Raw genomic sequence first — 15947 nt, 5'->3', positions numbered from 1 at the left:
TGGCCTTTTACTGGACATGAGGTGACAAAATGACCAGCGGAGCCGCAGTAGAGACAGAGGCGATTGGTGATTCTCCGTTCCCTCTCCTTGGCCGAGATGCGAATACCCCCAGCTGCATAGGCTCAGCATCCGAGCCGGCGGGGGAGGGTGGCAGTGATGCGGCAGGTGGCAGTGATGTGGAGAGGGGGAGCAACGGAGAACGTGAGCTCCTTTCCACGAGCTCGGCGACGGAGATCAAACCGTCGCTCTATGCGAATAGCGAGAGCTATTAAGGAGTCCAGACTGGAAGGAACCTCCCGGGAGAGGATCTCATCCTTAACCTCGACGTGGAGACCCTCCAGAAAACGAGCGAGCAAAGCCGGCTCGTTCCAGTCACTAGAGGCAGCGAGAGTGCGAAACTCAATAGAATAATCCGTTATGGATCTATTCCCCTGACATAGGGAAGACAGGGCCCTGGAAGCCTCCTCGCCAAAAACAGAACGGTCAAAACCCGTATCATCTCCTCCTTAAAGTCCTGATACTGGTTAATACACTCAGCCCTCGCCTCCCAGACTGCCGTGCCCCACTCACGCGCCCGTCCGGTAAGGAGAGAAATGACGTAGGCGATGCGGGCTGCGCTCCTGGAGTAAGTGTTGGGCTGGAGAGAGAACACCACATCACACTGAGTGAGGAATGAGCGGCACTCAGTGGGCTCCCCAGAGTAACACGGCGGGTTGTTGATCCTGGGCTCCGGAGACTCGGAAACCCTGGAAGTGGGCGGTGGATCGAGGTGGAGTTGGTGAACCCGTCTTGTGAGGTCGGAGACTTGGACGGCCAGGGTCTCAACGGCATGTTGAGCAGCAGACAATTCCTCCTCGTGTCTGCCTAGCATCGCTCCCTGGATCTCGACGGCGGAGTGAAAAGGGTCCGGAGCCGCTGGGTCGATTCTTGGTCTGATTCTTCTGTTATGAACTTGAGTGAAGACCCAAACGCGGTTTTAACAGAAAACAGAGTTATTTAATAAAAAACAGGAATGGCATAAATCCTCTTCCAACGTAGTCAATGGAACAAAAGAACGTAGTATAATGCAGGTTGCACCTGCCATGCATGCAGACTCCGACAGGACAGGACAAGGTGGAAGCAAACGAGACGACAGCTTGCTTCTGGCATCAAAAAACACAAACAAGAATCAGACACCGAAAGTAGCAGGAACAGAGAAAGAAATAGAGACCTAATCAGAGGGGGAAGAGAGAACAGGTGGGGAAAGAGAGAATGAGCTAGTTAGGGCAGATGTAGAACAGCTGAGGAATGAGAGACAGAGAAGGTAACCTAAAAAGACCAGCAGAGAGAGAGAATGAAGAGAAAGGACAGGAACAGACATAACAAGACATGACAGATATTAATGATGGGTCCCAATCCCAATTTAGAATTGCCCACTTAACAGGTTATTTGGTAAAGATCTGTTGATGCAGTGTTTGGTAATCATGTGATTGTGACACAATGTATTCCTGTATAGTTAAATGAGCCCCTAGTTAAGAAGACTAGACACTACTATGTTTATTGTTATATATGGGCCGCATCATTCTTGTTTCTCACTTCAGTCTTTCATCACACTTATCTTCACAGATGGTGTTAAAGCACTCCGTACCAGTGATAGTGGTCTAAAGCCACTGCTCCTGTGTTGCAGGAAATGCTCTGTGCAATCATCTGGTGGTCCTTCTTTACCAGACAGCGCACTACTCTCAACTAAACATTCCTGCTGCACCAATCATCTGGTGGTCCTTCTTTACCAGACATTAAACATTCCTGCTGCACCAATCATCTGGTGGTCCTTCTTTACCAGACAGCGCACTACTCTCAACTAAACATTCCTGCTGCACCAATCATCTGGTGGTCCTTCTTTACCAGACAGCGCACTACTCTCAACTAAACATTCCTGCTGCACCAATCATCTGGTGGCCCTTCTTTACCAGACAGCGCACTACTCTCAACTAAACATTCCTGCTGCACCAATCATCTGGTGGTCCTTCTTTACCAGACAGCGCACTACTCTCAACTAAACATTCCTGCTGCACCAATCATCTGGTGGCCCTTCTTTACCAGACAGCGCACTACTCTCAACTAAACATTCCTGCTGCACCAATCATCTGGTGGCCCTTCTTTACCAGACAGCGCACTACTCTCAACTAAACATTCCTGCTGCACCAATCATCTGGTGGCCCTTCTTTACCAGACAGCGCACTACTCTCAACTAAACATTCCTGCTGCACCAATCATCTGGTGGTCCTTCTTTACCAGACAGCGCACTACTCTCAACTAAACATTCCTGCTGCACCACCAGTTCACAGCTGCACAGACACAATCAATGTCCATAAAAAAATGCACCTGAAAAGTATTCAGCCTATGTAGCAGTAAATCCTTGTTAATGAGAGGGTGTGAAGACAGGTCCGGTTGATGGGATAGAGTTCTGTAAACCTACTAACTCGTAGGTCCGGTTGATGAGATAGAGTTCTGTAAACCTGATGGAGGGATAATAGAGCCCTGAGTACCAGGCCATTAGGATCTGATGGAGGGACAATATAGCCCTGAGTACCAGGCCATTAGGATCTGATGGAGGGACAATAGAGCCCTGAGTACCAGGCCATTAGGACCTGATGGAGGGACAATATAGCCCTGAGTACCAGGCCATTAGGATCTGATGGAGGGACAATAGAGCCCTGAGTACCAGGCCATTAGGACCTGATGGAGGGACAATATAGCCCTGAGTACCAGGCCATTAGGATCTGATGGAGGGACAATAGAGCCCTGAGTACCAGGCCATTAGGACCTGATGGAGGGACAATAGAGCCCTGAGTACCAGGCCATTAGGATCTGATGGAGGGACAATAGAGCCCTGAGTACCAGGCCATTAGGACCTGATGGAGGGACAATAGAGCCCTGAGTACCAGGCCAATAGGACCTGATGGAGGGACAATAGAGCCCTGAGTACCAGGCCAATAGGACCTGATGGAGGGACAATAGAGCCCTGAGTACCAGGTCAATAGGACCTGATGGAGGGACAATAGAGCCCTGAGTACCAGGTCAATAGGACCTGATGGAGGGACAATAGAGCCCTGAGTACCAGGCCAATAGGACCTGATGGAGGGATAATAGAGCCCTGAGTACCAGGCCAATAGGACCTGATGGAGGGATAATAGAGCCCTGAGTACCAGGCCAATAGGACCTGATGGAGGGACAATAGAGCCCTGAGTACCAGGCCAATAGGACCTGATGGAGGGACAATAGAGCCCTGAGTACCAGGCCATTAGGATCTGATGATCGATAGCGAGATGGGGACTACCAACGCATGTCCAGAGTGAATAAGAGGAGATTACGGTAACGTAATCAACGGTAACGTAGAGTTTTACTGCCAGTGTGGCGGTAATAAGGGCCCCTCTAGGTGTTATAGAAAAAATAAACTGTTGTCTGATCAGCAGACAGAAACCGTTCAACTCACAGCAGTTAGCATTACTATAGCCTCACACATACATCAACCATGCTGCTTCAGATACAAGCCAGTATGTCTGTGTGTGTGTGTGTCTGTGTGTGTGTGTGTGTGTGTGTGTGTGTGTGTGTGTGTGTGTGTGTGTGTGTGTGTGTGTGTGTGTGTGTGTGTGTGTGTGTGTGTGTGTGTGTGTGTGTGTGTGTGTGTGTGTGTGTGTGTGTGTGTGTGTGCGTGTGTGCGTGTGTGTGTGTGTGTGTGAGTGCGTGCGTGCGTGTGTGTGTGCGGCACCCCAGCGTGGGTTCTGCTGGCTCAGCACTTTCGGTCAGCCAATTAATTTCACAGCGGCTCAGGAGATAGAACAGCGTGTAAAACACACACACACATACACCGCTACAAACACACATATACACACACATAGTACACACCGACAACACTACATTATACAATGCTGATGTCTCTGTACACACCAACACTGCTACACTACACAATGTCCTCAGACAGACACACACACACATACTGTACCCACAGCATCATTAGAATGCTTTATAGAACACACACACGTACTGTACCCACAGCATCATTAGAATGCTTTATAGAACACACACACGTACTGTACCCACTGCATCATTAGAATGCTTTATAGAACACACACACATACTGTACCCACAGCATCATTAGAATGCTTTATAGAACACACACACGTACTGTACCCACAGCATCATTAGAATGCTTTATAGAACACACACACATACTGTACCCACAGCATCATTAGAATGCTTTATAGAACACACACACATACTGTACCCACAGCATCATTAGAATGCTTTATAGAACACACACACATACTGTACCCACAGCATCATTAGAATGCTTTATAGAACACATACACGTACTGTACCCACAGCATCATTAGAATGGTTTATAGAACGCACACACATACTGTACCCACAGCATCATTAGAATGCTTTATAGAACACACACACATACTGTACCCACAGCATCATTAGAATGCTTTATAGAACACACACACGTACTGTACCCACAGCATCATTAGAATGCTTTATAGAACACACACACGTACTGTACCCACAACATCATTAGAATGCTTTATAGAACACACACACATACTGTACCCACAGCATCATTAGAATGCTTTATAGAACACACACACATACTGTACCCACAGCATCATTAGAATGCTTTATAGAACACACACACATACTGTACCCACAGCATCATTAGAATGCTTTATAGGACACACACACATACTGTACCCACAGCATCATTAGAATGCTTTATAGAACACACACACATACTGTACCCACAGCATCATTAGAATGCTTTATAGAACACACACACATAATAGGTAAATAAGTGCTCATTAGAATGAAGGGCCCGTGGAGACCTACTGAGGGCACAGAAGATACAGGAGTCTTCCATACACTTGTGGGTGGTCAGCATCATTAGAAACTCCTATAGGAAGATATCCAGATGCCACAGGACCTAAAGAGAAAACATACATTTGATATATTTACATGTTTTGTATATTTTATATCTTTACATTTTTAAAGGTCCAAATGCTGAGGTTTTTTTTATCTCGATATAAAATATTTTCTGGGTAACAAATAAATACCTTACTGTGATTGTTTTCAATTATAATGGTGAAAAAGAAAGGAGTAATTTCTCAAGTAACAATTTAGACAATGGTCTGAGTGGGGAGGGGAAAACGGAAAACTAGCTGTTATTTGCAGAGAAGTGTGGAACAAATTCTTATTTGACTATTAACTCATTTTGATGTCACCAGGCAGGCCAAAACTACATCCCATCAAAAGAAGGGAATTACCATAATTTCACAATATTGTTCCAATCTCATAATGTGGAAATATAAAACACAGAACAATGATGTTTTTGACTGCACTGGGCCTTTAAGGGGAGGCAGGAAACCCAGAGGTTGGACCAGCAACCAAAGGGTTGACAGTTCGAATCCCAGTTCTGCTGGGAAACATTTAGTGTGATGTGAGTCGGATACAGTATTGTGACAGCAAAGTTTCAACCTTATTTACAACAGTGTGTGTTAAGGGTTAAGGTTAAAGGGGGGGGTGGTGACAGATTGCATGCTGATGCTTCCCTCTGTCCTCCCTCTTCCCTCTGACCTCCCTTCCCTCTCTCCTCCATCTTCCCTCTATCCTCCATCTCCCCTCCCTCTTCCCGATGTCCACCTTCATCCCTCTCTTCTCCATCTTCCCTCTGCCCTTCCTCTTCCCTCTCTCCCTCTACACTCTCTCCTCCCTCTTCCCTCTGTCCTCCCTCTTCCCTCTCTCCTTCCTCTTCCCTCTGTCCTCCCTCTTCCCTCTCTCTTCCTTCTCTCCTTCCTCTTCCCTCTCTTCTCCCTCTTCCTTCTCTCCTCCCTCTTCCATCTCTCCTCCCTTTTCCCTCACTCCTCCCTCTGCCCTCTCTCCTCCCTCTGCCCTCTCTCCTCCCTCTGCCCTCTCTCCTCCCTCTTCCCTCTCTCTTCCCTCCACCCTCTCTCTTCCTTCTCTCCTTCCTCTTCCCAAAGTTCTCCTTCTCTCCTCCCTCTTCCCTCTCTCCTCCCCCTTTTCCTCTCTCCTCCCTCTATCTCTCTCCTCCCTCTACCCTCTCTCTCCCTTTTCCCTCTCTCCTCCTCCATCTTCCCTCTCTCCGTCCTATTCCCTCTCTCCTCCCTCTAACCTCTCTCCTCTCTCCTTCCCCTGCCCTCTCTCCTCCCTCTTCCCTCTCTCCTTCCTCTTCCCTCTCTCCTTCCTCTTCCCTATCTCCTCCCTCTTCCCTCTGTCCTCCCTTTACCCTCTCTCCGTCCTCTTCCCTCTCTCCTTCCTCTTCCCTCTCTCCTTCCTCTTCCCTCTGTCCTCCCTCTACCCTCTCTCTGTCCTCTTCCCTCTCTCCTTCCTCTTCCCTCTCTCCTCCCTCTTCCCTCTTCCCTCTCTTCTTCCTCTTCCCTCTCTCCTCCCTCTACCCTCTTCCCTCTCTTCTTCCTCTTCCCTCTCTCCTCCCTCTTCCCTCTCTCCTCCCTCTTCCCTCTTCCCTCTCTTCTTCCTCTGTTCCTCTCTCCTCCCTCTTCCCTCTCTTCTTCCTCTTCCCTCTCTCCTCCCTCTACCCTCTCTCCTCCCCCTCTACCCTCTCTCCTCCCTCTTCCCTCTCTCCTCCCTCTACCCTCTCTCTCCTCCCTCTTCCCTCTCTCCTCTTCCTCTTCCCTCTCTCCTCCCTCTACCCTCTCTCCTCCCTCTACCCTCTCTCCTCCCTCTACCCTCTCTCCTCCCTCTACCCTCTCTCCTCCCTCTTCCCTCTTCCCTCTCTTCTTCCTCTTCCCTCTCTCCTCCCTCTACCCTCTCTCCTCCCTCTACCCTCTCTCCTCCCTCTACCCTCTCTCCTCCCTCTACCCTCTCTCCTCCCTCTACCCTCTCTCCTCCCTCTTCCCTCTTCCCTCTCTTCTTCCTCTTCCCTCTCTTCTTCCTCTTCCCTCTCTCCTCCCTCTACCCTCTCTCCTCCCTCTACCCTCTCTCCTCCCTCTACCCTCTCTCCTCCCTCTACCCTCTCTCCTCCCTTTTCCCTCTTTCCTCCATCCCTCCTTAGTTTATTTATTTATTTATACATCACCACAGCGCAGGGAAGACATATTCTACCCCAAACTGCGGGACTCAGAGAGTGAGAGATCACTGAGAATGACAGTCCAGCATAGTGTGTGTGTGTGTGTGTGTGTGTGTGTGTGTGTGTGTGTGTGTGTGTGTGTGTGTGTGTGTGTGTGTGTGTGTGTGTGTGTGTGTGTGTGTGTGTGTGTGTGCGCGTGTGGTGTGTGTGCGTACGGGTGTGTGCTGCAGAGCACTGTTTAGGAAGCAGCTGTTCTGTCCAGGTTCGTTGCTAAGGCCTTTACTCGGGCGAAGGAGGCCATAGTCCGAGGGGTCGTGATCAGTCCCTGTAGCCCTCCACCAGGACCTCCGCTGCCACCGCCTGACGCAAAGTAGTTCCTCTTCCACGACATCACATCCTGCTGGGCGCTCCCGTCACCAGGGAGGGACAGGGGAATGAGATGGAGCAACGTGTTCTAAGTTACTCCCATTAGAGAGAGAAAGAGAATCGGTAGACAGAGCGATGAGGAGCTTTGGTCTCTTTCTGGTAAGTCTCTCGCCTGGCAGGTGTCTTCAGTCTTTCCACAGTCCTTTACTTCTGTTCAGCCTAATATCTCTTCTCTGCTCTCACTCTGCCTGCAAGAGACAAACCACACAATCACCACATCTCTGATACAGTACCACACACACACAACACAATCACCACATCTCTGATACAGTACCACACACACAACACAATCACCACATCTCTGATACAGTACCACACACACAACACAATCACCACATCTCTGATACAGTACCACACACACAACACAATCACCACATCTCTGATACAGTACCACACACACAACACAATCACCACATCTCTGATACAGTACCGCACACACACAACACAATCACCACATCTCTGATACAGTACCGCACACACACAACACAATCACCACATCTCTGATACAGTACCGCACACACACCACAATCACCACATCTCTGATACAGTACCGCACACACACAACACAATCACCACATCTCTGATACAGTACCGCACACACACAACACAATCACCACATCTCTGATACAGTACCGCACACACAACACAATCACCACATCTCTGATACAGTACCGCACACAGTACCACACACACACAACACAATCACCACATCTCTGATACAGTACCGCACACACACAACACAATCACCACATCTCTGATACAGTACCGCACACACACAACACAATCACCACATCTCTGATACAGTACCACACACACACAACACAATCACCACATCTCTGATACAGTACCGCACACACACAACACAATCACCACATCTCTGATACAGTACCGCACACACAACACAATCACCACATCTCTGATACAGTACCGCACACACACAACACAATCACCACATCTCTGATACAGTACCACACACACAACACAATCACCACATCTCTGATACAGTACCGCACACACACAACACAATCACCACATCTCTGATACAGTACCGCACACACAACACAATCACCACATCTCTGATACAGTACCGCACACACACAACACAATCACCACATCTCTGATACAGTACCGCACACACACAACACAATCACCACATCTCTGATACAGTACCGCACACACACAACACAATCACCACATCTCTGATACAGTACCGCACACACAACACAATCACCACATCTCTGATACAGTACCACACACACACAACACAATCACCACATCTCTGATACAGTACCGCACACACACAACACAATCACCACATCTCTGATACAGTACCGCACACACACAACACAATCACCACATCTCTGATACAGTACCGCACACACACAACACAATCACCACATCTCTGATACAGTACCGCACACACACAACACAATCACCACATCTCTGATACAGTACCGCACACACACAACACAATCACCACATCTCTGATACAGTACCGCACACACACAACACAATCACCACATCTCTGATACAGTACCGATACAGTACACACACAACACAATCACCACATCTCTGATACAGTACCGCACACACACAACACAATCACCACATCTCTGATACAGTACCGCACACACAAACACAATCACCACATCTCTGATACAGTACCGCACACACACAACACAATCACCACATCTCTGATACAGTACCGCACACACACAACACAATCACCAATCTCTGATACAGTACCACACACACACAACACAATCACCACATCTCTGATGCAGTACCGCACACACAACACAATCACCACATCTCTGATACAGTACCACACACACACAACACAATCACCACATCTCTGATACAGTACCGCACACACAACACAATCACCACATCTCTGATACAGTACCACACACACACAACACAATCACCACATCTCTGATACAGTACCGCACACACAACACAATCACCACATCTCTGATACAGTACTGCACACACACAACACAATCACCACATCTCTGATACAGTACCGCACACACAACACAATCACCACATCTCTGATACAGTACCGCACACACACACACAATCACCACATCTCTGATACAGTACCGCACACACACAACACAATCACCACATCTCTGATACAGTACCGCACACACACAACACAATCACCACATCTCTGATACAGTACCGCACACACACAACACAATCACCACATCTCTGATACAGTACCGCACACACACAACACAATCACCACATCTCTGATACAGTACCGCACACACAACACAATCACCACATCTCTGATACAGTACCGCACACACACAACACAATCACCACATCTCTGATACAGTACCGCACACACACAACACAATCACCACATCTCTGATACAGTACCGCACACACACAACACAATCACCAATCACTGATACAGTACCACACACACACAACACAATCACCACATCTCTGATACAGTACCGCACACACAACACAATCACCACATCTCTGATACAGTACCACACACACACAACACAATCACCACATCTCTGATACAGTACCGCACACACAACGCAATCACCACATCTCTGATACAGTACCACACACACACAACACAATCACCACATCTCTGATACAGTACCACACACACAACACAATCACCACATCTCTGATACAGTACCACACACACAACACAATCACCACATCTCTGATACAGTACCGCACACACAACACAATCACCACATCTCTGATACAGTACCACACACACACAACACAATCACCACATCTCTGATACAGTACCACACACACACAACACAATCACCACATCTCTGATACAGTACCACACACACAACACAATCACCACATCTCTGATACAGTACCGCACACACACAACACAATCACCACATCTCTGATACAGTACCGCACACACAACACAATCACCACATCTCTGATACAGTACCACACACACACAACACAATCACCACATCTCTGATACAGTACCACACACACACAACACAATCACCACATCTCTGATACAGTACCACACACACAATCAATCACCACATCTCTGATACAGTACCACACACACACAACACAATCACCACATCTCTGATACAGTACCGCACACACAACGCACACCACATCTCTGATACAATCACCACATCTCTGATACAGTACCACACACACACAACACAATCACCACATCTCTGATACAGTACCGCACACACACAACACAATCACCACATCTCTGATACAGTACCGCACACACACAACACAATCACCACATCTCTGATACAGTACCGCACACACAACACAATCACCACATCTCTGATACAGTACCACACACACACAACACAATCACCACATCTCTGATACAGTACCACACACACACAACACAATCACCACATCTCTGATACAGTACCACACACACACAACACAATCACCACATCTCTGATACAGTACCGCACACACACAACACAATCACCACATCTCTGATACAGTACCGCACACACACAACACAATCACCACATCTCTGATACAGTACCGCACACACAACACAATCACCACATCTCTGATACAGTACCACACACACACAACACAATCACCACATCTCTGATACAGTAACACACACACAACACACAGACCTCCAGCATAGGACATATTTCACCAGCCACTGAACACGCTGATTGGCAGGTGTGTTTTTCTGTTGCTCATTAGAAAAACGAGATTTCAGTTTCCTGACCGATTCAGAGATCAGTTAATGATGTTCGTCCCCCATAAGACACTTCAGACAGGGAAGCCTATTTCACTTCCTCTAAATCCCCAGAATGAATCTAAAATAACTCCAGAAAATCTGGAATTCATTTTGACGTTTTTTTTGCAGAGGATATTTTGGTTGAGCAATTCTACATCTTACTAAGGTGTTTGGTGCAGTATTCTGGAGCTGCTGGGAGGATCTGTCTCACTGCTTATGCTATTGGATAGAGAGGCAATCACTGAAGCTGTTCACCCCATGTTAGTGGGCAAATGGTCATCGTCAAATCAAAAACCCAACCTTCATTTACCCGTTGTGATGCACAGATGTTCCAAACTCTGTTTTAGACCAGACTGACTTCATGACCAAATTGATCCTATTTATTTGTCGTCAATATTGTCACTAGAATGAACTGTTTCTGACACATTGATGGGCCGTTTTCAAAGGGATTTTGTTGCATTTTAAAGGCAGTCGCTCTTTTAACTGCACAGGAAATACCATTTCACAATATCGTAACCTGAATGGTCATGCAACTCGTAGTATGGAGTATAGTAGTGTACTGTAACGGTAAGCTGCTGACATCAATGTATGTTTCTCAGTTATAAGTCATTACTGGAGAGTTTTATCTGGGATATATTATGAAGCAGTATTACTCACAGTGTGTGTGTGTGTGTGTGTGTGCGTGTGCGTGTGCGTGTGCGTGTGCATGTGCGTGTGTGTGTGTGTGTGTGTGTGTGCGTGCGTGCGTGCGTGCGTGCGTGTGTGTGTGTGCGTGCGTGTGCGTGTATGTGTGTTTATGTGTGTGTGTGTGTGTGTAAACAGGTTGCGTAACAGACTGGCCAGTAGCGGAGCCGCAGTGCCCTCCCTCCCCCCGTTGCCGTGCTGTGCTGCCATAACGACCCCTTGGCGATGGGCCAGATGTCACAGGAATGCTGCGATGTACGGGTGGTGTGTGTCTGCATGTGTGTTTGTGTGTGTGTGGGTGTGTGTGTGGATGGATGGATGGTTGGAGTGGGCTGTTACTATAGCGATGGCTACAGTAGGACATGGTTGTGTGTACCCTGCTGTACATAGTGTACAGTTGTGAACACGACATTAACTACAGGTAGGGCTGTGGCGGTCATGACATTTTGTCAGCCAATAACTAACTAGCTAATAACTGCCGGTTAATTATCAGAAACACATTTAGCATTTCCTGGCATCCACTGATGTGACGTGGTGAGGTGGAACCCAGGTGCAGAGAAGAGACCAGTCGAGGAATCAATGGTTAAGGATAAACACAATACCTTACTGAGAAACGGTAGTCGCAGGATCACAGTACACTGGAAAAACAACTAACACTAAGTTTCAAAAAACTCACTCAGGAAACAAACGCACACAGTAAACCATTCCAGCTTCAGCAAAGGACACCAGAAAACACACAAATCTTCACAGTGACATCATAATGAGTAGATAGGACACACCTGAGTGCCTTTAATGTGTCTAGAATGGTCTCTGCTGCCCTCTGGTGACAGCAGGAACCATGACATCCTGAGTCTCGTTAATGTCTCTAGGACGGTCTCTGGCGCCTTCTGGTGACAGCTGTAACCCTGACAACCAGAGTGTCGTTAACCTCTCTTGGGTAGGGGGCAGTAGTTTCACGTCCGGATGAAAAGCGTGCCCAAACTGCCTGTTACTCAGGCCCAGAAGCTAGGATATGCATATAATTGGTAGATGTTGATATAAAACACTCTAAAGTTTCTAAAACTGTTAAAATCATGTCTGTGAGTATAACAGAACTGATATGGCAGGTAAATCCCAGAGGACAAACCACCCCCCCAAAAAATATTCAGCCTTCCACTGTTTTCAATGGCTGTCACTTTTATTGTAAGTTGAAATCCTCCCAGATTGCAGTTCCTAGGGCTTCCACTAGATGTCAACAGTCTTTAGAAAGAGTTTCATGCTGGGTTTTGGAAAAATGAGCCAGAAATGGTAGTTTTTCTAGGTGGCTTCCATTTTGGCTGTAATGTTTCCAAGCACGTGGAAGAGAGCACGTTCTTTGATATTTTTCTCCGGTAAAGACAATAACGATTCTCTGGGGCGCTGTCCTCAGATAATCGCATGATGTGCTTTCGCCGTAAAGCCTTTTTGAAACCTGACACAGCGGCTGGATTAACAAGAAGTGAAGCTTTATTTTGATGTATTAAACTTGTGATTTTATGAAAGTTAAATATGTATAATTCTGTAGTTTGTATTTCGCGCTCTGCAATTTCACCAGATGTTGGCCAGGTGGGACGCTACCGTCCCACCTGCCCATAAGAAGGTGATGCGCCCTTTAGTGACAGCAGGAACCATGACAACCTGAGTGTCGTTAATGTCTCTAGGACAAGGGGTCTGAATACTTTCCAAATGCACTATATGTGTAAAATTTGTTTTGATTTATAATGGACCATTACCGTGCATCTGTCTCAAAACAGGGGCAGGGAAAAATACATGTCATCAATGCACTTAAATAGTTCATTTTCATGCCAGCCAGGTAGGCTATACTCCTGTAGTAAAGAGAAGCAATGTGCTTAATATTAAGAAAGTTGAGGAATAAATATAGTAGGCCTAGCCTATAGAACGCTGATGGGATCTACAGTACCTCTTTTTAATTGAGTTCATTACTCAATGGACTCAATTGTTTTCTCACGCAATTGCATTCTATAGAAATGTTGCGTTACATGAGCTCACCTATGACGTGTTTGATCAGATCTTCAGAAACAGAGGGAGGGAGGGAGAAACAGAGGGAGTGGGAGAGAAACAGAGGGAGGGGGAGAGAGAAACAAATTATAATTAACAGCAGACTCATACATTTCCTCAGTGAAAACAATGGACTGAGCAAATGTCAAATTGACTTTTTACCAAATTACCGTACGACAGACCACATATTCACCCTGCACACCCTAATTGACAAACAAACAAACCAAAACAAAGGCACAGTCTTCTCATGCTTTGTTGATTTCAAAAAAGCGTTTGACTCAATTTGGCAAAATGATGGAAAACGGTGTTGGGGGAAAACATACAACATTATAAAATCCATGTACACAAACAACAAGTCCCCTGGTTAAAATTGTCAGAAAACACACATTTCTTTCCACAGGGCACATTTCTTTCCACAGATTTGTGACCTGTTGCCACAAGAAAAGGTCAAGCAGTGAAGAACAAACACCAGTGTAAATACAACCCATTTGTATACTTATTTATTTTCCCTTTTGTACTTTAACCATTTGTGCATCATTACAACACTGTATATAGACATAATATGACATTTGCAGTGTCTTTATTCTTTTGGAACTTCTGTGAGTGTAATTTTTACTGTTCATTTTTATTGTTTAATTCACTTTTGTTTATTATCTATTTCACTTGCTTTGGCAATGTTAACATATGATTCTCATACCAATAAAGCCCTTGAATTGAATTATATATATAACCTCCCTCTGGTCACCACAGGAACCACGGCCTGCTGTCAACAACTCTCCAATCAACAGCCTGCTCACGACCTCCTGACCCCGCAACACTGGCTTGCCAGAAACAAACTAGAGACGGATTTATCCTGGATTTCTGTGCGTTCATGTCCCCATTGACATTTTCTTCAAAAGAACAACAACATCCAGAACTGAACTGATGTGCTGTTGTGTGTGTGTGCGTGTATGTGTGTGTGTTTGTTCATTTTCTCGGCTAGTTACCAGGGAAATAGGCCAAATACCTGCTGCAGGCACGTAAGGGAAAAGCCGAACCAAGTGATTTAGCACACTGTAGTCTGCACTGGTCCAACACACACACACACACACACACACACACACACACACACACACACACACACACACACACACACACACACACACACACACACACACACACACACGTAAGGAAAAGCACAAGTGATTTAGCGCACACACACACACACACACATGAACACACACACACACGAACACACACACACGAACACACACACACGAACACACACACACACACACAAACACACACACACACACACACAAGGCCGGAGCCTGGACCTAGTGACAATGATGGTGATGTGCGTTGATGCTTCAGAGTTCACGGAAGCCAAGGTGAGGCAAAGTACTACTGATATTCAATGAAACTCTGAGACCCTGCGGTCCAACATCATAAGCTCCACATCCCCCATGTTGGTCACTCCACCACTGATGCATCAGTTCTGCTTAGGTTTTCCTCCCTCTGACACTAATAGTTGACAGAATTTGGTGACAGCCCACCACAGTAAAAGAACATTACGATGTATTTATATTATACCTGGCTGGACCACTGCCATTTTAGAATTGCTCAGACGCTCTTGTCCAGAGCAACTTACAGCAGTGAGTGCAAACATTTACATATTTGTTTTTCCATACTGGTCCCCCTGTGGGAATCGAACCCATTACTCTGGTGTTGCAAGCGCCAACTGAGTCACACGCTAAAACTACCACCACTACTGAGAGGTGCATAACTAAGTCTTATAGCCTAACTCTCCTCCCTCTCCTGTCCTGACTCTCTCTCCTCCCTCTCCTGTCCTGACTCTCTCCTCCCTCTCCTGTCCTGACTCTCTCTCCTCCCTCTCCTGTCCTGACTCTCTCTCCTCCCTCTCCTGTCCTGACTCTCTCTCCTCCCTCTCCTGTCCTGACTCTCTCCTCCCTCTCCTGTCCTGACTCT

This window comes from Oncorhynchus masou, chromosome 18 (genome assembly GCF_036934945.1).
Source record: "Oncorhynchus masou masou isolate Uvic2021 chromosome 18, UVic_Omas_1.1, whole genome shotgun sequence".
Taxonomy (NCBI): Eukaryota; Metazoa; Chordata; class Actinopteri; order Salmoniformes; family Salmonidae; genus Oncorhynchus; species Oncorhynchus masou.
This window is presented reverse-complemented; position numbering follows the sequence as displayed.